The sequence below is a fragment of the Nerophis lumbriciformis genome, linkage group LG04, assembly GCF_033978685.3.
Source record: "Nerophis lumbriciformis linkage group LG04, RoL_Nlum_v2.1, whole genome shotgun sequence".
Taxonomy (NCBI): domain Eukaryota; kingdom Metazoa; phylum Chordata; class Actinopteri; order Syngnathiformes; family Syngnathidae; genus Nerophis; species Nerophis lumbriciformis.
In genome coordinates this window covers 53,999,276-54,021,957 of record NC_084551.2, presented here as the reverse complement: position 1 = coordinate 54,021,957, position 22,682 = coordinate 53,999,276, and the positions used below count along the sequence as shown (strand labels likewise).

Genomic DNA, 22,682 nt, shown 5'->3' with positions numbered 1-22,682 from the left:
TCTAAACTTCTGACCACAGTTTGTTCTAGAACTGAGCTGGTAACCCTTAGTTCATCTAAGTATGAAAATGTCAGTGAATCTAAATATGTGTTAAAAGTGCAATAAAGTAACCGAGTTTCAGATTGTGTCTCCTATTAAAATCTCATAATTCTTGAGTTTTGTTGGAAAGTCTTGTTCCACGGCTTGTTAAAATGAACATCTATTAAATCCAAACAAGTACTGTGTACTGTAGGATAATTTCGTTTATAGTTGGATTTGCAGGTTCCATGGTGTAATGGTTAGCACTCTGGACTCTGAATCCAGTTATCCAAGTTCAAGTCTTGGTGGAACCTTCTTGTAACATTAGAGTGATTAGTGTTCTCTAAGACCTCCATTTGAAAGTTGTTTGCATGAACAAAGAGAGTATCATAATTTTGCCTAAAAGTACAATGTTGTAGTGCAGTTTCAAATTGTGCTCCTTTTATGTTTATAAGTCCTGTTTTTAGTCACAATTGTTCCTTCGTACACAAAATTGTCGTTACATTTGTGACTTTAGAATTGATTTTGACCATTTTTTCAGACATCACACACTCAAGGGATTAATAAAAAACTATCTAATCAATCACAGTATTACTACTGAGTACTGAAATACTTAATTTACTGCAAGTTGTTTCCACCAAGACTTGAGCTTGGATCACTGGATTCAAAGTCCAGAGTGCTAACCATTACACCATGGAACCTGTATATAGATCCAAATTATCCTGCAGTAAAGAGTACTTGATTGAATATAACAGATTTTGTTTGACATTTTTTCAGGAAAATGGTAGTAGATTAAAATTTTCGTTAAGAATTTACCACAAAATTTCAGATCGTGTTCCCTAATTTCACTTTTCATGAGATTAGTTGGGCCAGCACGGATGTAGGGTTTGTTAGTCTAGTCGTATGATTCTCGCTTCGGGTGCGAGAGGTCCTGGGTTCAATTACCGGACAAGCCCTCATCTTTATAAGTCCTATTTTTAATCATAACTTTCTTCCTCCTACAAAGTCATACATTCGTGACTTTAGACTTGGTTTTAACCGTTTTTTCAAACATCACACACTCAAGGGATCAGTAACAGTGGTACCTAAATTAATGACCACAGTTTGTTCTAGGACTGAGCTGGTAACTCTTAGTTCATCTATGTATGAAAATGCTAGTGAATCCATCTATTCATCCATTTTCTACCGTTTGTCCCTTTTGGGGTCGCTGGAGCCTATCTCAGCTGCATTCGGGCGGTAGGTGGGGTACACCCTGGACAAGTTGCCACCTCAAATATGTTTAAAAGTGCAATAAGGTAGCCGAGTTTCAGATTGTGTCCCCTATTAAAATGTCACATTTCATGAGAAATTATTGTTTAAGGACTTGGTATATATATACATATATGTATTTATAGATATCACACATTTAAGGGATCCATATAAATCTATCAAACCAAATACAGTGGTATCACTGAACAATTTGCTACTGTTGGTTCCACCAAGACTTGAACTTGGATCACTGGATTCAAAGTCCAGAGTGCTAACCATTACACCATGGAACCTGCATATAAATCCAAATAATAATGCAGTAAATAGTACTTGATTGGATATAACAGATTTTGCTTGACATTTTTTTCATGAAAATGGTAGTAAATTATAAATAAATAGATTACTGTACAGATAAATATATTGCACTTTTGCAAGTGCATCCACGTTTATGTATGTTTATGTTTAGTATTGTTTTCATATTCCAGCAAGTTAATCCATTTTTGAGGGGAATTGAGGGGATCATTTTAATGCGTTCAAGAGTCTTACGGCCTGAGGGAAGAAGCTGCTACGGAGTCTGCGGAACCTCTTTCTAGAGCAGTGAAAACAGTCCTTGAAAGGGGTGGGAGGAGATTTTCTGAGCCCTGTTCAGGCAGCGGCTTTTTGCGACCGCCTGGATAGGAGGAAGAGGAGTCCTGATGATCTTTTCCGCCATCCTCACCACTCTCTGGAGAGACTTCCAGTATGAGGCAGTGCAGGCTCCAGTCCAGACAGAGATGCAGTTGGTCAGCAGGCTCTCTATAGTGCCTCTGTAGAATGTGCTGAGAATGGGGGGAGGGAGCTGTGCTCTTTTCATCCCACGCAAAAAGTGCATGCGCTGCTGAGCTCTTTTTATAGGAGCTCAGGGATCAGGTCATATTGTCAGTTATCTGCACCTCCAGGAACTTGGTGCTGCTTACTATCTCCACTGCCGTGCCGTTGACAAAGAGTGGAGTGTGGCTGGACTGGTGCCTCCTGAAGTCGACGATGATCTCCTTGGTCTTGTTGACATTCAGGACCAGGTTGTTGGTTCTGCACCAGTCAACCAGATGTTTCACCTCCTCCCTGTAGTCCATGTCGTTGTTGTCACAGATGAGGCCCACTACTGTCGTGTCGTCCAGATACTTCACAATGTGGTTAGTAGTGGACCTGGCGCAGCAGTCATGGGTCATCAACGTGAACAGCAGTGGACTCAGGACGCAGCCCTGGGGGGAGCCGGTGCTCAGGGAGATGGCACTGGAGGTGTTGTTGCCCACTCTCACAGATCGGGGTCTGTCTGTGAGGAAGTCAAGCAGCCAGTTGCAAAGGGGGGTACTGAATCCAAGGGGGGCTAGTTTGCTCACCAAGTACTGCGGGATGATGGTGTTGAATGCTGAGCTGAAGTCCAGGAACAACATCCGCACGTTTGAGTCCTTTCCTTTCAGATGTTCTAAGCTCAGGTGGAGTGCAGAGGAGATGGCGTCCTCTGTGGAGTGGTTAGGGCACACATCTAATTTTTACTCTTAACTTGATTTTAAACTTGTATCTCCTTTTTTCTGACATCACACACTCAAGGGATCAATGAAAATATATCAAATCAAATCAAGTACTGTGTACTGTAGGATCACATTGTTTTAGATGTACATTTACAGGTTCCATGGTGTAATGGTTAGCGCTCTGGACTCTGAATCCAGTGATCCAAGTTCAAATCTTGGTGGAACCTTCTTGTAACATTTAGAGTGATTTGTGTTCAATACAATGTCAATTTGAAAGTGTTTTGCATGGAAAAAAGAGTGCATCTTAATTTGACCTAAAAATACAGTAGTCCAGTTTCAAATTGTGCTCCTTTTATGTTTATAAATCGTGTTTTTAGTCACAACTTGTTCTTTCGTACACAAAGTTGTCGTTACATTTGTGACTTTAGAATTTATTTTGACGATTTTTTCAGACATCACACACTCAAGGATCAATAAAAATCTACCAAATCAAATAATTTTTCACATGAATTACTGTAACTTGGTTCCACCAAGACTTGAACTTGGATCACTGGAGTCAAAGTCCAGAGTGCTAACCATTACACCATGGAACCTGCATGTAATACCTAATTCCCTAAAGTACACAGTACTTGATTGGATTTAATAGATTTTCATTGACATCTTGAGTGTAAGTTGTCAGGAAAATGGAGGTAAACGTTTAAATCAAGTCCAAATTAAAAAAAGACAAGACTTGTGACTGTGTGTACGAGGGGAAAAGTCATGACTGAAAAAAGGAATTATAATTTTAACACAAGGACTTGTCCATGACCAACAAACCCTGCACCATGATTACCCAACAAATCTCATAAAATGTTCAATCTTGATAGGGGACATAATCTGAAATTGTGCTACACTTAATACCAAAAAATAAATTCACTACCATTTTCATACACAAATGAAATAAGGGTTTAGAAGATCGGTCCTAGAACAAATAGACCTCGTAAATTTAGAAACTAACTATTTGATTTTCATTGAATCCAAAGATGCAAGTTCAAGTCTTGGTGGAACCTTCTTGTAACATGTCCCCTACTAAAATCTCGCATTTCATTATTTGTTGGGAGACTTGATCCAGGACTTGTTGGTGTCGTCTGTTCAGTTTTCTTCAGGGTGTAATAAGCCCTAGGTTCAAATCCCAGAGAAACTCTTAATTCTTTAAGTCCTGTTTTCAGTCATTACTTTTTACTTCGTACACACATAGTCATATATATTTTCCATTTTTGACTTTAAACTTGATTATAAACTTTTACCTTTTTTCAGACATCACACACTCAAAGTGTCAATGACAATCTATCAAATGAAATCAAGTACTGTGTACTGTAGGATCACATTGTTTTACATGTACATTTACAGGTTCCATGGTGTAATGGTTAGCACTCTCAACTCTGAATCCAGTGATCTAAGTTCAAGTCTTGGTGGAACCTTCTTGTCATAATAGAGTGATTAGTGTTCAGTAAGACCTCCATGAAAAATGCAAATAAAGTAAATTTCTGTGAAAATTAGTTTCTTGTCCATTTTCAGATTGTGTCCCTTATATGTTTATGAGTCATGTTTTTATTCCTAACTTTTTCCCTTTTACACACAGTTGTCTTTATATGTGTAATTTTAAACTTGATTTTAAACTTTTCCCTTAATATTCCATACATCACACACTCAAGAGATCAATAAAAATATCTGAAATAAATACAGTTGTGTCTCAACTTACGAGCTCTATTTGTTCTAGGACTGAGGTCGTAAACCCTCAGTTTATTTATGCATGAAAATGGTAGTCAATCAAAATATGTGTTAAAAGCACAGTTTCAAATAGTGTCGTCTATTAAAATATTTTATTTTATTTTTTAAAGATGTTTGGCACATTATTTTACAAGGCTTTTTGGTCTAGTCGTATGATTCTCACTTGGGGTGCTATATCCCAACAACACTTTTTTGACAATCCAGCAGAGGCTGAAAAGTTCATCTCCGCAGCCTCGTAAACTCCACTGAACTTGGGGGTACTCACACAGAGACATGGACATACGACACTTGGTAAGACTATTTTTGTTAGATTTTTCTTCAATAAGACTTTTTCATCGCAGTGCTTCTGAGCAGGAGACAGGCATGGATCTGTTTACTTCCTGGGTTGTTGACGCGTCATGTTGCCACGTGACTGTTTTTTTCTTTTTTCTGTTTTTCACTAAACCACAATATTATTTTGTACACAGAAGATACATAAGAGTTTTATTTTTATTTGTTTCTATTTGATATCCGAACCTAACTATGCATATGGTGTGATGAATGGGAATTATTTAGGAAACTATTTTGCATTTTGAAGTTGTTCCATATTAAATATGTGATACTTTCCACACCTCATGCATGTATGATATGCATGTGTATATATATGTATATATGTGTATGTGTATGTGTGTGCATATTTTTGTTAATATTACTTCTTTAGTTTTTTACTTTTGCAATTGGATATTTAGTAGCTCTTGGGGGGAGCTTTTTGTTTTGTTTTGTTTTTTTGTTTTCCATGTTTATTTTATTGCCTGCAGTGTACGAGTGTATGTTTGTGTGTGTGTGGATGAGAGATTGTTTATGTGTTTGCTTGAATGGTCCAGTTGTGTGCATGTTTGTGTTGTGTGTCTGTGGCCCACAGTCTTTGACCATATGCCCTCTTCTCTTGTTCATGTTTCATGAACAGAGGAATGATTTATCTGACCATGATCACACACCCTCTTCTTCCTTTCATGTTTCTGAAATAACACTATATGGATAGTTCTGATAGTGAATTCTCCTCTGAAATAGAGGAGAATGAAGATTTGATAAACTCCCACAATTTGGAATCGATCAGTTTCTCAGACCACATCAACTACAAATCACAAAGATTTATGAGCGAAATGGATCCAGATAGAAATGCTCCTCAAAACACCAACAATGATTGTTTATATTATACTGACGTCACATTTGATAAAACATTTATGCAAGATAAAAACATATCTCTAGTACATTTTAATAGCAGGAGTCTATACTCTCATTTTGATGATATCCAGGACTATTTGAATCAGTTCAAATCTCCATTTAATATTATAGGTATTTCAGAGACATGGATGAATGAGAATACAAGTAATGAGTTTGAATTAAATGGGTATGAAATGTTTTGCACCAACCGTAAAAATAAGAGAGGAGGAGGTGTGGCTCTGTATGTGGACAAAAATATCAGCTGTAGTATTGTAACTGATATGTGTTTAACTGTTGAGGAACTCTTCGAATGCGTCACTGTAGAATTATCATTTTCAAATAGGAAACACATTATTGTAAGCTGCATTTATAGAACACCAGGATCCGACTTAAAAATATTTAATGAATGGATGGAAAAATTATTTAAGAGAAACAAAAAATATATAGTATGTGGTGACTTTAATATCAACCTTTTGAATCCTAATAAACACAAACACACAGCAAAATTTATTGACACCATGTTCTCCATGGGCTTATTCCCACTGATCACACGACCCACTAGAATCACAACACACAGCACGACACTTATTGACAACATATTTTGTAACATTGTAGATCAGACTGTAACTGGAGGCTTGTTAGTGAGTGACGTCAGTGATCATTTACCCGTGTTCATGGTGTATAATATTAACTGCAAAACATCCAAACCTGTAAATAGTGAATATTATCGTAGAGACACAACAGAAAGATCATTAACAGCACTAAAGAATGATTTAGCAAAACACAACTGGGATTCTGTTTTTCAAACGTCAGATATAAATGCAGCTTATATTTTATTTCATGACATTTTTTTCTCACTTTATGATACACACTGCCCCATCAAAAAATGCACTATAACTAACTCCACAAAAACTCCATGGATAACTAAAGGGCTTGCGAACGCTTGCAAAAAGAAAAATTATTTATATAGGACTTTTTTTAGGCATCAAACCATAGAAACAGAACAAAAGTACAAAACATATAAAAATAAATTAACCAGCATATTAAGAGCAAGCAGAAAAGAATACACCACCAAACTATTAATCCAAAAGAAAAGTGATATAAAGGGAATTTGGAAGGTATTAAATACAATTATTGGGCATGGTTCAAACAGTCCTTGTTATCCAGAGTTTTTTGTTGAGAACGACCAAATCATAAGTGACAAGAAGATGATTGCTGACGGCTTCAATATGTTTTTTGTTAAAGTTGGGCCTGAGCTGGCAAAAAAAATCCCAATTAATGATGTACAGCCTATGGAACTTATTGGAAAAAATCCTTACTCGATGTTCCTTACTCCGACTGTCGAAAAGGAAGTTTTAGAGATTATTCATAAAAGCAAGAACAAAACATCACGTGACATTTATGACCTCGACATGAGGACGGTCCGGAATGTAGCGGAAGAAATCATCAAACCATTCACATACATCTGCAATTTATCTTTTCAACTTGGACAATTTCCTTCACAAATGAAACTCTCAAAAGTCATCCCCATCTTCAAATCTGGAGACAAACACCACTTCACAAATTACCGGCCCGTCTCCCTTCTGCCACAGTTGTCAAAAATTTTGGAAAAATTATTTGATAATAGACTTCGTGGCTTCATTGAAAAACACACATTATTATCTGATTGTCAATATGGGTTCCGACAAAATAGGTCAACTTCATTAGCTTTAAGTGATCTAATAGAGAACATTACTAATGGTATCGAGAAAAACTAATTTGTTTTAGGAATTTTTATTGACCTGCAAAAGGCTTTCGATACCATTGATCACCAGATTTTGGTAAACAAACTGGAAAACTATGGCATAAGGGGAGTGGCAGGGAAATGGCTGAAGAGCTACTTGAATGAGAGACAGCAGATTGTTCAGATCGACCAACATCAATCTACACTCATGAACATAACCTGTGGAGTCCCCCAGGGGTTGATACTGGGACCCACACTATTTATAATGTATATCAATGAAATATGTAAAGTATCAACACTGCTGAAGTTCATCCTCTTTGCTGACGACACAACCATTACATGTGCAGGTGACGACGTTAAGCAACTTCTGGCCTCTGTAACTGAGGGGATGATCAAGTTAAAAACTTGGTTTAATACCAACAAATTGTCTCTCAATTTAAAGAAGACCAAAATCATGCTCTTTAGCAATCGCAAAAGTGAAATACCCATCAGGATTGTTATCGATGATACACCAATAGAATATGTTCAACAAAATTCATTCTTAGGAGTGGTAATAGATGAAAATATATCATGGAAGCCTCATATAAATGACCTGAGGACAAAAGTTGCTAAATGTGTTGGAATGATGAGGAGATCATGTCATTTATTGAACACCAATGCTCTGCTTTTATTGTATCATTCATTTATTATGTCATATCTAAACTATTGTGTTGAAGTCTGGGGAAATTGTTATAAATCCCATTTACAGCCTTTAGTCACTCTGCAGAAAAAGGCCATTAGGATTGTGTCCAATGTTCACTACTTACATCATTCAAATCCACTATTCATGGAGTTAAAGCAACTTAAACTGCACGATGTGATCAATTTTAAAACTGCTCAAATTATGTTTAGGGCATCCCAAAACTCTCTACCATCCAATATACAAAACCTATTCCAGGATAGAGATGCTCATCATAGTTACAGTCTAAGAGGAAACAACAAATTATATTTGCCTAAATTTAGAACAACTTTAAAATCAATGTGCATTTCAGTGCGTGGAGTCAGTCTGTGGAACAACTTAGGGGACGAGTTAAAAACCTGTTCTAACATGATTACATTTAAAAGACTGTTTAAAAAAGAAGTACTGAAGAAGTACGAGGAGGAAAGAGAGTGATGCCCTAAGCACAGAGCGATGGGAGAGAGGTGTATGGTCAGAGAGTGTTTGGGCCTGTGTGTGTGTGTATGTGTGTGTGTGTGTGTGTGTGTGTGTGTGTGTGTGTGTGTGTGTGTGTGTGTGTGTGTGTGTGTGTGTGTGTGTGTGTGTGTGTGTGTGTGTGTGTGTGTGTGTGTGTGTTGTCTCGTCTTGTCTTGTTTTATAGTAACAGTGGTACTATTGTATTGTTAGTGTACAGGAGCTTTTCTTGTTTTTGTTTGTATAGTATTGTTCTTGTATTATATTGTTTATGTTAAATGTGGAATGAGTGAGAGGGGTTGGGATATTATAAGCATCTGCTTCATCCAACCCCTTTTCAAGCCTTGCATAAATGTCCCTGCCAAAATGTTTTAAAAAAAAAAGGTGTGTGTTGTACTGTGCAGGTTTGAAATAAATAATTCAATCAATCAATATTCAATAAAATATTTTCCTCGCACACACAGTTGTTGTTACATTTGTGACTTTGGACTTGATTTTGAACATTTTTTCAGACATCACACATTTAAGGGATCCATGAAAATCTATGAAAGTAATTACAGTAATATTACTGGACAGTTCACCACTTTAACAGTGCAAGTTGGTTCCACCAAGACTTGAACTTGGATCACTGGATTTAGAGTCCAGAGTGCTAACCATTACACCATGGAACCTGTATATAACTCAAAATGATCCTGCAGTATATATTATTTGATTGGATATAACAGATTTAGTTTGACATTTTTTCATGAAAATGGTAGTAAATTAAAATGTTGGTTAAAAGTTTACCACAAAATATCAGATTGTGTCCCCTAATTTCACATTTCATGAGATTAGTTGGGCAAATTTGAAAGCAGGGCTTGTTGGTCTAGTCGTATGATTCTCGCTTCGGCCAGGCCCTCATGTTTATAAGTCCTATTTTTAATCATAACTTTCTTCCTCGTACACACAGTTGTCATACATTTGTGACTTTAGACTTGATTTTAATAATGTTTTCAAACATCACACACTCAAGGGATCAATAACAGTGTTACCTAAATGTATGACTACAGTTTGTTCTAGGACTGAGCTGGTAACTCTTAGTTCATCTATGTATGAACATGTCAGTGAATCTAAATATGTGTTAAAAGTGCAACAAGGTAACTGAGCTTCAGGTTATGTCCTCCATTGAAACCTCACATGTCATGAGATTTGTTAATAAGTCTTGTTCCAGGACTTCTTGGTCAGGGTGTGAGAGATGGCCTGGGTTCAAATCTTGGACAAGCTCTTTTGTGTTTGAGTCCTGACTTCAGTCATTACGTTTTCCTCATACACAATTGTCATTGCATCTGTGACTTCAGATTTGATTTTGACCATTTTTTTAAACATCACACACTCGAGGGATCCATAAAAATCTATCAATTCCTAAGTTGCCACTCAAGTACTGCAAGTTGGTTCCACCAAGACTTGAACTTGGATCACTGGATTCAAAGTCCAGAGTGCTAACCATTACACAATGGAACCTGTGTATCATCAGGTAAAAGAAAGTGATCCAACATTAAACAGTATTGATAACATTTAATAGATTCTCATTGACACCTTGATACGATCGATTACTTGTCTATGGCCAGATTATTCTCGCTTAACAAGTAGCTGGCTAGTTGATGTAGAGAACAGGGACTAACGTTTATTGACAATTGGCCCTCTTTCTGGGGCAAACTGGGTTTCCTTCACTCTAACGGGGAAGGCACCATCACTCTTCATAGCAACATAGATTACTGTTTAAGTCACACTTGACTAACTACACTAGAGCAAGCTCGGACACAGGCAATTACAGTGTCTGTTAGTCCGGGTGAGGAGTCAGTTAAGCCAGAACTAACCAGCACTAGACTGGAAAATTCCTACGCACATAGCATTTTTCTTAGAATAATACATAACTCATATAATGTTTTTTCTGTAGTGACTGTGCCAGAGGTGAACATGCATTCTACTGAGGTGGCAAATTATGACGTGTTCAATCGATCGCAACACCAAGCAAATAATCTGAACATCCCTATCATATCAATTCCTGGATGTGATTGAAATTATTTAAAGCGTACTACACAAAATAAACATAACATTATTAATATCACTACTAGTACTACAGTGGTATCTAAACTTCTGACCACAGTTTGTTCTAGAACTGAGCTGGTAACTCTTAGTTCATCTAAGTATGAAAATGTCAGTGAACCTAAATATGTGTTAAAAGTGCAATAAAGTAACCGAGTTTCAGATTGTGTCCCCTATTAAAATCTCAGAATTCTTGAGTTTTGTTGGAAAGTCTTGTTCCATGGCTTGTTAAAATGAACATCCAATAAATCCAATCAAGTATTGTACTGCAGGATAATTTGGTTTATAGTTGGATACGCAGGTTCCATGGTGTAATGGTTAGCACTCTGGACTCTGAATCCAGTGATCCAAGTTAAAGTCTTGGTGGAACCAACTTGTAACATTAGAGTGATTAGTGTTCACTAAGACCTCCATTTGAAAGTTGCTTGCATGAAGAAAAAATGCATCTTAATTTGGCCTAAAAGTACAATGTTGTAGTGCAGTTTCAAATTGTGCTCCTTTTATGTTTATAAGTCCTGTTTTTAGTCACAATTGTTCCTTCGTACACAAAATTGTTGCTACATTTGTGACTTTAGAATTGATTTTGACCATTTTTTCAGACATCACACACTCAAGGGATTAATAAAAAACTATCTAATCAACCAAAGTATTACTACTGAGTACTGAAATACTTAATTTACTGAAAGTTGGTTCCACCAAGACTTGAAGTTGGATCACTGGATTCAAAGTCCAGAGTGCTAACCATTACACCATGGAACCTGTATATAAATCCAAATTATCCTGCAGTAAAGAGTACTTGATTGAATATAACAGATTTTGTTTGACATTTTTTCAGGGAAATGGTAGTAGATTAAAATGTTGGTTAAGAATTTACCACAAAATTTCAGATCGTGTTCCCTAATTTCACTTTTCATGAGATTAGTTGGGACAACATGGATGTAGGTTTTGTTGGTCTAGTCGTATGATTCTCGCTTTGGGTGCGAGAGGTCCTGGGTTCAATTCCCGGACAAGCCCTCATCTTTATAAGTCCTATTTTTAATCATAACTTTCTTCCTCCTACAAAGTCGTACATTCGTGACTTTAGACTTGGTTTTAACCGTTTTTTCAAACATCACACACTCAAGGGATCAATAACAGTGGTACCTAAATGTATGACCACAGTTTGTTCTAGGACTGAGCTGGTAACCCTTAGTTCATCTATGTATGAAAATGCCAGTGAATCCATCCATCCATCCATTTCTTACCGCTTGTCCCTTTTGGGGTCGCTGGAGCCTATCTCAGCTGCATTCGGGTGGTAGGCGGGGCACACCCTGGACAAGTTGCCACCTCAAATATGTTTAAAAGTGCAATAAGGTAGCCGAGTTTCAGATTGTGTCCCCTATTAAAATCTCACATTTCATGAAATTTGTCAGAAAATATTGTTTTAGTACTTGGTATATATATACATATATATATAGAGATATCACACATTTAAGGGATCCATATAAATCTATCAAACCAAATACAGTGGTATCACTGAACAATTTGCTACTGTTGGTTCCACCAAGACTTGAACTTGGATCACTGGATTCAAAGTCCAGAGTGCTAACCATTACACCATGGAACCTGTATATAAATCCAAATGATCCTTCAGTAAAGAGTACTTGATTGGATATAACAGATTTTGCTTGACATTTTTTCAGGAAAATGGTAGTAAATTATAAATAAATAGATTACTGTACAGATACATATATTGCACTTTTGCATGTGCATCCACGTTTATGTATGTTTATGTTTATTATTGTCTTCATATTCCAGCGAATTAATGAATTTTTGAGGGGAATTGAAGGGATATTTTTAATGCGTTCAAGAGTCTTACGGCCTGAGGGAAGACGCTGCTACGGAGTCTGCGGAACTTCTTTCTAGAGCAGTGAAAACAGTCCTTGAAAGGGGTGGGAGGAGATTTTCTGAGCCCTGTTCAGGCAGCGGCTTTTTGCGATCGCCTGGATAGGAGGAAGAGGAGTCCTGATGATCTTTTCCGCCGTCCTCACAACTCTCTGGAGAAACTTCCAGTATGAGGCAGTGCAGGCTCCAGTCCAGACAGAGATGCAGTTGGTCAGCAGGCTCTCTATAGTGCCTCTGTAGAATATGCTGAGAATGGGGGGAGGGAGCTGTCCTCTTTTCATCCCACGCAAAAAGTGCATGCGCTGCTGAGCTCTTTTTATAAGAGCTCAGGGATCAGGTCATATTGTCAGTAATCTGCACCTCCAGGAACTTGGTGCTGCTTACCATCTCCACTGCTGTGCCGTTGACAAAGAGTGGAGTGTGGCTGGACTGGTGCCTCCTGAAGTCGACGATGATCTCCTTGGTCTTGTTGACATTCAGGACCAGGTTGTTGGTTCTGCACCAGTCAACCAAATGTTTCACCTCCTCCCTGTAGTCCATGTCGTTGTTGTCACGGATGAGGCCCACTACTGTCGTGTTGTCCGCATACTTCACAACGTGGTTAGTGGTGGACCTGGCGCAGCAGTCATGGGTCATCAACGTGAACAGCAGCGGACTCAGGACGCAGCCCTGGGGGGAGCCGGTGCTCAGGGAGATGGCACTGGAGGTGTTGTTGCCCACTCTCACAGATCGGGGTCTGTCTGTGAGGAAGTCAAGCAACCAGTTGCAAAGGGGGGTACTGAATCCAAGGGGGGCCAGTTTGCTCACCAAGTACTGCGGGATGATGGTGTTGAATGCTGAGCTGAAGTCCAGGAACAACATCCGCACGTTTGAGTCCTTTCCTTCCAGATGTTCTAAGCTCAGGTGGAGTGCAGAGGAGATGGCTTCCTCTGTGGAGTGGTTAGGGCACACATCTAATTTTTACTCCTAACTTGATTTTAAACTTGTATCTCCTTTTTTCTGACATCACACACTCAAGGGATCAATGACAATCTATCAGATCAAATCAAGTACTGTGTACTGTAGGATCACATTGTTTTACATGTACATTTACAGCTTCCATGGTGTAATGGGTAGCACTCTGAATCCAGTGATCCAAGTTCAAGTCTTGGTGGAACCTTCTTGTAACATTTAGAGTGATTTGTGTTCAATACGATGTCAATTTGAAAGTGTTTTGCATGAAAAAAATCATGCAAATGCATCTTAATTTGGCCTAAAAATACAGTAGTCCAGTTTCAAATTGTGCTCCTTTTATGTTTATAAATGCTGTTTTTAGTCACAACTTGTTCCTTCGTACACAAAGTTGTCATTACATTCGTGACTTTAGAATTTATTTTGACGATTTTTTTCAGACATCACACACTCAAGGATCAATAAAAATTTACCAAATCAAATAATTTTTCACATGAATTACTGTAACTTGGTTTCACCAAGACTTGAACTTGGATCACTGGAGTCAAAGTCCAGAGTGCTAACCATTACACCATGGAACCTGTATATAAATCCAAATGATCTTGCAGTAAAGAGTACTTGATTGAATATAACAGATTTTGTTTGACATTTTTTCATGAAAATGGTAGTAAATTAAAATGTTGGTTAAAAGTTTACCACAGAATTTCAGATTCTGTCCCCTAATTTCACAATTTTTGAGATGAGTTGGCCAAAGGACTATGCAGGGCTTGTTGGTCTAGTCGTATGATTCTCGCTTAGTGTGCGAGAGGTCCCAGGTTCAATTCCCGGACAAGCCCTCATGTTTTTAAGTCCCATTTTTAATCATAACTTTATTCCTCGTACACACCATTGTCATACATTCGTGACTTTAGACTTGATTTTAACAATGTTTTCAAATATCACACACTCAAGGGATCAGTAACAGTGTTACCTAAATGTATGACCACAGTTTGTTCTAGGACTGAGCTGGTAACTCTTAGTTCATCTATGTATGAAAATGTCAATGAATCTAAATATGTGTTAAAAGTGCAAAAAGGTAACTGAGATTCAGATTATGTCCTCCATTGAAATCTCACATGTCATGAGATTTGTTATTAAGTCTTGTTCCAGGACTTCTTGGTCAGGGTGTGAGAGATGGCCTGGGTTCAAATCTTGGACAAGCTCTTTTGTTTTTGAGTCCTGTTTTCAGTCATTAATTTTCCCTCGTACACAATTGTCATTACATTTGTGACTTCAGATTTGATTGTGACCATTTTTTTAAACTTCACACACTCGAGGGATCCATAAAAACCTATCAATTCGTACTTATGTACTGCAAGTTGGTTCCACCAAGACTTGAACTTGGATCACTGGATTCAAAGCCCAGAGTGCTAACCATTACACCATGGAACCTGCATATCCTCAGGTAAAAGAAAGTGATCCAACATTAAACAGTATTGATAACATTTAATAGATTCTCATTGACACCTTGATACGATCGATTACTTGTCTCTGGTCAGATTATTCTCGCTTAACAAGTGGCTGGCTAGTTGATGTAGAGAACAGGGACTAACGTTTATTGACAATTGGCCCTCTTTCTGGGGCAAACTGGGTTTCTTTCACTCTAACCGGGAAGGCACCATCACTCTTCATAGCAACATAGATTACTGTTTAAGTCACACTTGACTAACTACACTAGAGCAAGCTCGGACACAGGCAATTACAGTGTCTGTTAGTCCGGGTGAGGAGTCAGTTAAGCCAGAACTAACCAGCACTAGACTGGAAAATTCCTACGCACATAGCATTTCTCTTAGAATAATACATAACTCATATAATGTTTTTTCTGTAGTGACTGTGCCAGAAGTGAACATGCATTCTACTGAGGTGGCAAATTATGACGCGTTCAATCGATCGATGTTGATGTAGAGAACAGGGACTAACGTTTATTGACAACTGGCCCTCTTTCTGGGGCAAACTGGGTTTCCTTCACTCTAACCGGGAAGGCACCATCACTCTTACTAACAACATAGATTACTGTTTAAGTCACACTTGACTAACTACACTAGAGCAAGCTTGGACACAGGCAATTACAGTATCTGTTAGTCCGGGTGAGGAGTCAGTTAAGCCAGAACTAACCAGCACTACACTGGAAAATTCTTACGCATATAGCATTTTTCTTAGAATAATACATAACTCATATAATGTTTTTTCTGTAGTGACTGTGCCAGAGGTGAACATGCATTCTACTGAGGTGGCAAATTATGACGCGTTCAATCGATCGATGTTGATATAGAGAACAGGGACTAACGTTTATTGACAACTGGCCCTCTTTCTGGGGCAAACTGGGTTTCCTTCACTCTAACCGGGAAGGCACCATCACTCTTACTAACAACATAGATTACTGTTTAAGTCACACTTGACTAACTACACTAGAGCAAGCTCGGACACAGGCAATTACAGTGTCTGTTAGTCCGGGTGAGGAGTCAGTTAAGCCAGAACTAACCAGCACTAGACTGGAAAATTCCTACGCATATAGCATTTTTCTTAGAATAATACATAACTCATATAATGTTTTTTCTGTAGTGACTGTGCCAGAGGTGAACATGCATTCTACTGAGGTGGCAAATTATGACGCGTTCAATCGATCGATGTTGATGTAGAGAACAGGGACTAACGTTTAATGACAATTGGCCCTCTTTCTGGGGCAAACTGGGTTTCCTTCACTCTAAGCGGGAAGGCACCATCACTCTTACTAGCAACATAGATTACTGTTTAAGTCACACTTGACTAACTACACTAGAGCAAGCTCGGACACAGGCAATTACAGTGTCTGTTAGTCCGGGTGAGGAGTCAGTTAAGCTCGAACTAACCAGCACTAGACTGGAAAATTCCTACACACATAGCATTTCTCTTAGAATAATACATAACTCATATAATGTTTTTTCTGTAGTGACTGTGCCAGAGGTGAACATGCATTCTACTGAGGTGGCAAATTATGACGTGTTCAATCGATCGCAACACCAAGCAAATAATCTAAATATCCCTATCATGTCAATTCCTGGATGTGATTGATATTATTTAAAGTGTACTAGACAAAATAAACATAACATTATTAATATCACTACTAGTACTACAGTGGTATCTAAACTTCTGACCACAGTTTGTTCTAGAACTGAGCTGGTAACCCTTAGTTCATCTAAGTATGAAAATGTCAGTGAATCTAAATATGTGTTAAAAGTGCAATAAAGTAACCGAGTTTCAGATTGTGTCCCCTATTAAAATCTCAGAATTCATGAGTTTTGTTGGAAAGTCTTGTTCCACGGCTTGTTAAAATAAATATCCATTAAATCCAATCAAGTACTCTGTACTGCAGGATAATTTGTTTTATAGCTGGATTTGCAGGTTCCATGGTGTAATGGTTAGCACTCTGGACTCTGAATCCAGTGATCCAAGTTCAAGTCTTGGTGGAACCTTCTTGTAACATTAGAGTGATTAGCGTTCTCTAAGACCTCCATTTGAAAGTTGTTTGCATGAAAAAAAAAATGCATCTTAATTTGGCCTAAAAGTACAATGTTGTAGTGCAGTTTCAAATTGTGCTCGTTTCAAATTGTGCTCCTTTTATGTTTATAAGTCCTGTTTTTAGTCACAATTGTTCCTTCGTACACAAAATTGTTGTTACATTTGTGACTTCAGAATTGATTTTGACCATTTTTTCAGACATCACACACTCAAGGGATTAATAAAAAAATATCTAATCAATCACAGTATTACTACTGAAATGCTTAATTTACTGCAAGTTGGTTCCACCAATACTTGAACTTGGATCACTGGATTCAAAGTCCAGAGTGCTAACCATTACACCATGGAACCTGTATATAAATCCAAATTATCCTTCAGTAAAGAGTACTTGATTGAATATAACAGATTTTGTTTGACTTTTTTTCAGGAAAGTTGTAGTAGATTAAAATTTTGGTTAAGAATTTACCACAGAATTTCAGATCGTGTTCCCTAATTTCACTTTTCATGAGATTAGTTGGGCCAACATAGATGTAGGGTTTGTTAGTCTAGTCGTATGGTTCTCGCTTCGGGTGCGAGAGTTCCTGGGTTCAATTACCGGACAAGCCCTCATCTTTATAAGTCCTATTTTTAATCATAACTTTCTTCCTCGTACAAAATCGTACATTCGTGACTTTAGACTTGGTTTTTACCATTTTTCAAACATCACACACTCAAGGGATCAGTAACAGTGTTACCTAAATGTATGACCACAGTTTGTTCTAGGACTGAGGTGGTAACCCTTAGTTCATCTATGTATGAAAATGCTAGTGAATCCATCCATCCATCCATTTCCTACCGCTTGTCTCTTTTGGGGTCGCGGGGGGTCGCTGGAGCCTATCTCAGCTGCATTCGGGTGGTAGGCGGGGTACACCCTGGACAAGTCGCCACCTCAAATATGTTTAAAAGTGCAATAAGGTAACCGAGTTTCAGATTGTGTCCCCTATTAAAATCTCACATTTCATGAAATTTGTCAGAAAAAATTGTTTCAGGACTTGGTATATATATACATATACTGTATATATAGAGATATCACACATTTAAGGGATCCATATAAATCTAAGAAACCAAATACAGTGGTATCACTGAACAATTTGCTACTGTTGGTTCCACCAAGACTTGAACTTGGATCACTGGACTCAAAGTTCAGAGTGCTAACCATTAGACCATAGAACCTGTATATAAATCCAAATGATCCTTCAGTAAAGAGTACTTGATTGGATATAACAGATTTTGCTTGACATTTTTTCATGAAAATGGTAGTAAATTATAAATAAATGGATTACTGTACAGATAAATATATTGCACTTTTGCATGTGCATCCACGTTTATGTATGTTTATGTTTAGTATGTTATATTGTCTTTATATTCCAGCGAGTTAATCCATTTTTGAGGGGAATTGAGGGGATAATTTTAATGCGAACCTAGGAATCGAACCTCGGATTCAGGAGGAACAGTGTGGTTTTCGTCCTGGTCGTGGAACTGTGGACCAGCTCTATACTCTCGGCAGGGTCCTTGAGGGTGCATGGGAGTTTGCCCAACCAGTCTACATGTTCTTTGTGGACTTGGAGAAGGCATTCGACCGTGTCCCTCGGGAAGTCCTGTGGGGAGTGCTCAGAGAGTATGGGGTGTCGGACTGTCTGATCGTGGCTGTCCGCTCCCTGTATGATCAGTGCCAGAGCTTGGTCCGCATTGCCGGTAGTAAGTCGGACAAGTTTCCAGTGAGGGTTGGACTCCGCCAAGGCTGCCCTTTGTCACCGATTCTGTTCATAACTTTTATGGACATAATTTCTAGGCGCAGTCAAGGCGTTGAGGGGATCTGGTTTGGTGGCTGCAGGATTAGGTCTCTGCTTTTTGCAGATGATGTGGTCCTGATGGCTTCATCTGGCCAGGATCTTCAGCTCTCACTGGATCGGTTCGCAGCTGAGTGTGAAGCGACTGGGATGAGAACCAGCACCTCCAAGTTCGAGTCTATGGTTCTCGCCCGGAAAAGGGTGGAGTGCCATCTCCGGGTTGGGGAGGAGATCTTGCCACAAGTGGAGGAGTTCAAGTACCTCGGAGTCTTGTTCACGAGTGAGGGAAGAGTGGATCGTGAGATCGACAGGCGGATCGGTGCGGCGTCTTCAGTAATGCGGACGCTGTATCGATCTGTTGTGGTGAAGAAGGAGCTGAGCCGGAAGGCAAAGCTCTCAATTTACCGGTCGATCTACGTTCCCATCCTCACCTATGGTCATGAGCTTTGGGTTATGACCGAAAGGACAAGATCACGGGTACAAGCGGCCGAAATGAGTTTCCTCCGCCGAGTGGCGAGGCTCTCCCTTAGAGATAGGGTGAGAAGCTCTGCCATCCGGGGGGAGCTCAAAGTAAAGCCGCTGCTCCTCCACATCGAGAGGAGCCAGATGAGGTGGTTTGGGCATCTGGTCAGGATGCCACCCGAACGCCTCCCTAGGGAGGTGTTTAGGGCACGTCCGACAGGTAGGAGGCCGCGGGGAACACCCAGGACACATTGGGAAGACTATGTCTCCCGGCTGGCCTGGGAACGCCTCGGGGTCCCACGGGAAGAGCTGGACGAAGTGGCTGGGGAGAGGGAAGTCTGGGCTTCCCTGCTTGGGCTGCTGCCCCCGCGACCCGACCTCGGATCAGCGGAATAAGATGGATGGATGGATTTTAATGCGTTCAAGAGTCTTACGGCCTGAGGGAAGAAGCCGCTACGGAGGCTGTGGAACCTCTTTCTAGAGTCTAGCAGTGAAAACAGTCCTTGTAAGGGGTGGGAGGAGATTTTCTGAGCCCTGGTCAAGCAGCGGCTTTTTGCGATCACCTGGATAGGAGGAAGAGGAGTCCTGATGATCTTTTCCGCCGTCCTCACCACTCTCTGGAGAGACTTCCAGTCTGAGGCACTGCAGGCTCCAGTCCAGACAGAGATGCTGTTGGTCAGCAGATTCTCTATAGTGCCTCTGTAGAATGTGCTGAGAATGGAGGGAGGGAGCTGTGCTCTTTTCATCCCACGCAAAAAGTGCATGCGCTGCTGAGCTCTTTATATAAGAGCTCAGGGATCAGGTCATATTGTCAGTTATCTGCACCCCCAGGAACTTGGTGCTGCTTACTATCTCCACTGCTGTGCCGTTTACAAAGAGTGGAGTGTGGTTGGACTGGTGCCTCCAGAAGTCAACGATGATCTCCTTGGTCTTGTTGACATTCAGGACCAGGTTGTTGGTTCTGCACCAGTCAACCAAATGTTTCACCTCCTCCCTGTAGTCCATGTCGTTGTTGTCACGGATGAGGCCCACTACTGTCGTGTCGTCCAGATACTTCACAACGTGGTTAGTAGTGGACCTGGCGCAGCAGTCATGGGTCATCAACGTGAACAGCAGTGGACTCAGGACGCAGCCCTGGGGGGAGCCGGTGCTCAGGGAGATGGCACTGGAGGTGTTGTTGCCCACTCTCACAGATTGGGGTCTGTCTGTGAGGAAGTCAAGCAGCCAGTTGCAAAGTGGGGTACTGAATCCAAGGGGGGCCAGTTTGCTCACCAAGTACTGCGGGATGATGGTGTTGAACGCCGAGCTGAAGTCCAGAAAAAACATCCACATGTGTGAGTCCTTTCCTTCCAGATGTTCTAAGCTCAGGTGGAGTGCAGAGAAGATGGCGTCCTCTGTGGAGTGGTTAGGGCACACATCTAATTTTTACTCTTAACTTGATTTTAAACTTGTATCTCCTTTTTTCTGACATCACACACTCAAGGGATCAATGACAATCTATCAAATGAAATCAAGTACTGTGTACTGTAGGATCACATTGTTTTACAGGTAGATATACAGGTTTCATGGTGTAATGGTTAGCACTCTGGACAATGATCCAAGTTCAAGTCTTGGTGGAACCTTCTTGTAACATTTAGAGTGATTTGTGTTCAATACGATGTCAATTTGAAAGTGTTTTGCATGAAAAAAAGAGTTCATCTTAATTTGGCCTAAAAATACAGTAGTCCAGTTTCAAATTGTGCTCCTTTTATGTTTATAAATCCTGTTTTTAGTCACAACTTGTTCCTTTGTACACAAAGTGTACATTCGTGACTTTAGAATTTATTTTGACGATTTTTTCAGACATCACACACTCAAGGATCAATAAAGATCTACCAAACTAAATTATTTTTCACATGAATTACTGTAACTTGGTTCCACCAAGACTTGAACTTGGATCACTGGAGTCAAAGTCCAGAGTGCTAACCATTACACCATGGAACCTGTATGTAATACCAAATCTTCTAAAGTACACAGTACTTGATTGGATTTAATAGATTTTCATTGACACCTTGAGTGTAAGTTGTCAGGAAAATGGAGGGAAACGTTTAAATGAAGTGTAAAGTAAAAAAAGACAAGACTTGTGACTGTGTGTACGAGGGGAAAAGTCATGACTGAAAACAAGAATTATAATTTTAACACAAGGACTTGTCCAGGACCATCAAACCCTGCAACATAATTACTCAACAAATCTCATAAAATGTTAAATCTTGATAGGGGACACAATCTGAAATTGTGTTACACTTAAAACCAAAAAATAAATTCACTACCATTTTCATACACAAATGAAATAAGGGTTTAGAAGATCGGTTCTAGAACAAATAGAGCTCGTAAATTTAGAAACTAACTATTTGATTTTCATTGAATCCAAAGATCCAAGTTCAAGTCTTTGTGGAACCTTCTTGTAACATGTCCCCTATTAAAATCTCACATTTGTTGGGAAACTTGATCCAGGACTTGTTGGTGTCGTCTGTTCAGTTTCCTTTCGGGTGTAATAAGCCCTGGATTCAAATCCCAGAGAAGCTCTTAATTCTTTAAGTCCTGTTTTCAGTCATTACTTTTTACTTCGTACACACATAGTCAAATTTTTTTTCAATTTTTGACTTTAAACTTGATTTTAAACTTTTACCTTTTTTCCGATATCACACACTCAAGGAACATTGTTTTACATGTACATTTACAGGTTCCATGGTGTAATGGTTAACACTCTGGACTCTGAATCCAGTGGTCCAAGTTCAAGTCTTGGTGGAACCGACTTGTAACATTAGAGTGATTAATGTTCAGTAAGACGTCCATTTGATTAGTGGTTACATGAAAAATGCAAATAAAGTACATTTCTGTGAAAATTACTTTCTTAACCATTTTCAGATTGTGTCCCTTATATGTTCATGAGTCATGTTTTTATTCCTAACTTTTTCCCTTTTACACACAGTTGTCTTTATATGTGTGACTTTAAACTTGATTTTAAACTTTTCCCTTAATATTCCATACATCACACACTCAAGAGATCAATACAAATATCTGAAATAAATACAGTTGTGTCTCAACTTACGAGCTTTATTTGTTCTAGGACTGAGGTCGTAAACCCTCAGTTTATTTATGCATGAAAATGGTCGTCAATCAAAATATGTGTTAAAAGCACTATTTCAAATAGTGTTGTCCATTAAAATATTTTATTTTCTAAAGATGTTTGGCACATTATTTTACAAGGCTGATTCTCACTTAGGGTGCTATATTCAATCAAATAGTTC

General features: G+C 39.1%; 16 non-coding genes across 16 annotated transcripts; 6 read left to right on the top strand and 10 right to left on the bottom strand.

Annotated features, from left to right (window-relative positions):
* The first annotated feature begins 260 nt into the window (after positions 1-260).
* On the top strand, positions 261-332 carry trnaq-cug (transfer RNA glutamine (anticodon CUG)). Its single transcript has one exon. It is a non-coding gene; the product is annotated as a tRNA-Gln (tRNA).
* A 315-nt stretch (positions 333-647) lies between these two features.
* On the bottom strand, positions 648-719 carry trnaq-uug (transfer RNA glutamine (anticodon UUG)). Its single transcript has one exon. It is a non-coding gene; the product is annotated as a tRNA-Gln (tRNA).
* Positions 720-1,487: 768 nt separating this feature from the next.
* On the bottom strand, positions 1,488-1,559 carry trnaq-uug (transfer RNA glutamine (anticodon UUG)). Its single transcript has one exon. It is a non-coding gene; the product is annotated as a tRNA-Gln (tRNA).
* Positions 1,560-2,932: 1,373 nt separating this feature from the next.
* On the top strand, positions 2,933-3,004 carry trnaq-cug (transfer RNA glutamine (anticodon CUG)). Its single transcript has one exon. It is a non-coding gene; the product is annotated as a tRNA-Gln (tRNA).
* Positions 3,005-3,298: 294 nt separating this feature from the next.
* trnaq-uug (transfer RNA glutamine (anticodon UUG)) lies at positions 3,299-3,370 on the bottom strand. Its single transcript has one exon. It is a non-coding gene; the product is annotated as a tRNA-Gln (tRNA).
* Positions 3,371-10,072: 6,702 nt separating this feature from the next.
* On the bottom strand, positions 10,073-10,144 carry trnaq-uug (transfer RNA glutamine (anticodon UUG)). The gene has a single exon. It is a non-coding gene; the product is annotated as a tRNA-Gln (tRNA).
* Positions 10,145-11,029: 885 nt separating this feature from the next.
* Positions 11,030-11,101, top strand: trnaq-cug (transfer RNA glutamine (anticodon CUG)). Its single transcript has one exon. It is a non-coding gene; the product is annotated as a tRNA-Gln (tRNA).
* A 315-nt stretch (positions 11,102-11,416) lies between these two features.
* trnaq-uug (transfer RNA glutamine (anticodon UUG)) lies at positions 11,417-11,488 on the bottom strand. The gene has a single exon. It is a non-coding gene; the product is annotated as a tRNA-Gln (tRNA).
* Positions 11,489-12,263: 775 nt separating this feature from the next.
* trnaq-uug (transfer RNA glutamine (anticodon UUG)) lies at positions 12,264-12,335 on the bottom strand. Its single transcript has one exon. It is a non-coding gene; the product is annotated as a tRNA-Gln (tRNA).
* Positions 12,336-14,073: 1,738 nt separating this feature from the next.
* trnaq-uug (transfer RNA glutamine (anticodon UUG)) lies at positions 14,074-14,145 on the bottom strand. Its single transcript has one exon. It is a non-coding gene; the product is annotated as a tRNA-Gln (tRNA).
* Positions 14,146-14,328: 183 nt separating this feature from the next.
* Positions 14,329-14,400, top strand: trnat-agu (transfer RNA threonine (anticodon AGU)). Its single transcript has one exon. It is a non-coding gene; the product is annotated as a tRNA-Thr (tRNA).
* Positions 14,401-14,923: 523 nt separating this feature from the next.
* trnaq-uug (transfer RNA glutamine (anticodon UUG)) lies at positions 14,924-14,995 on the bottom strand. The gene has a single exon. It is a non-coding gene; the product is annotated as a tRNA-Gln (tRNA).
* Positions 14,996-16,983: 1,988 nt separating this feature from the next.
* Positions 16,984-17,055, top strand: trnaq-cug (transfer RNA glutamine (anticodon CUG)). The gene has a single exon. It is a non-coding gene; the product is annotated as a tRNA-Gln (tRNA).
* Positions 17,056-17,380: 325 nt separating this feature from the next.
* trnaq-uug (transfer RNA glutamine (anticodon UUG)) lies at positions 17,381-17,452 on the bottom strand. Its single transcript has one exon. It is a non-coding gene; the product is annotated as a tRNA-Gln (tRNA).
* A 3,851-nt stretch (positions 17,453-21,303) lies between these two features.
* On the bottom strand, positions 21,304-21,375 carry trnaq-uug (transfer RNA glutamine (anticodon UUG)). The gene has a single exon. It is a non-coding gene; the product is annotated as a tRNA-Gln (tRNA).
* A 738-nt stretch (positions 21,376-22,113) lies between these two features.
* Positions 22,114-22,185, top strand: trnaq-cug (transfer RNA glutamine (anticodon CUG)). The gene has a single exon. It is a non-coding gene; the product is annotated as a tRNA-Gln (tRNA).
* The last annotated feature ends 497 nt before the right edge of the window (positions 22,186-22,682 follow it).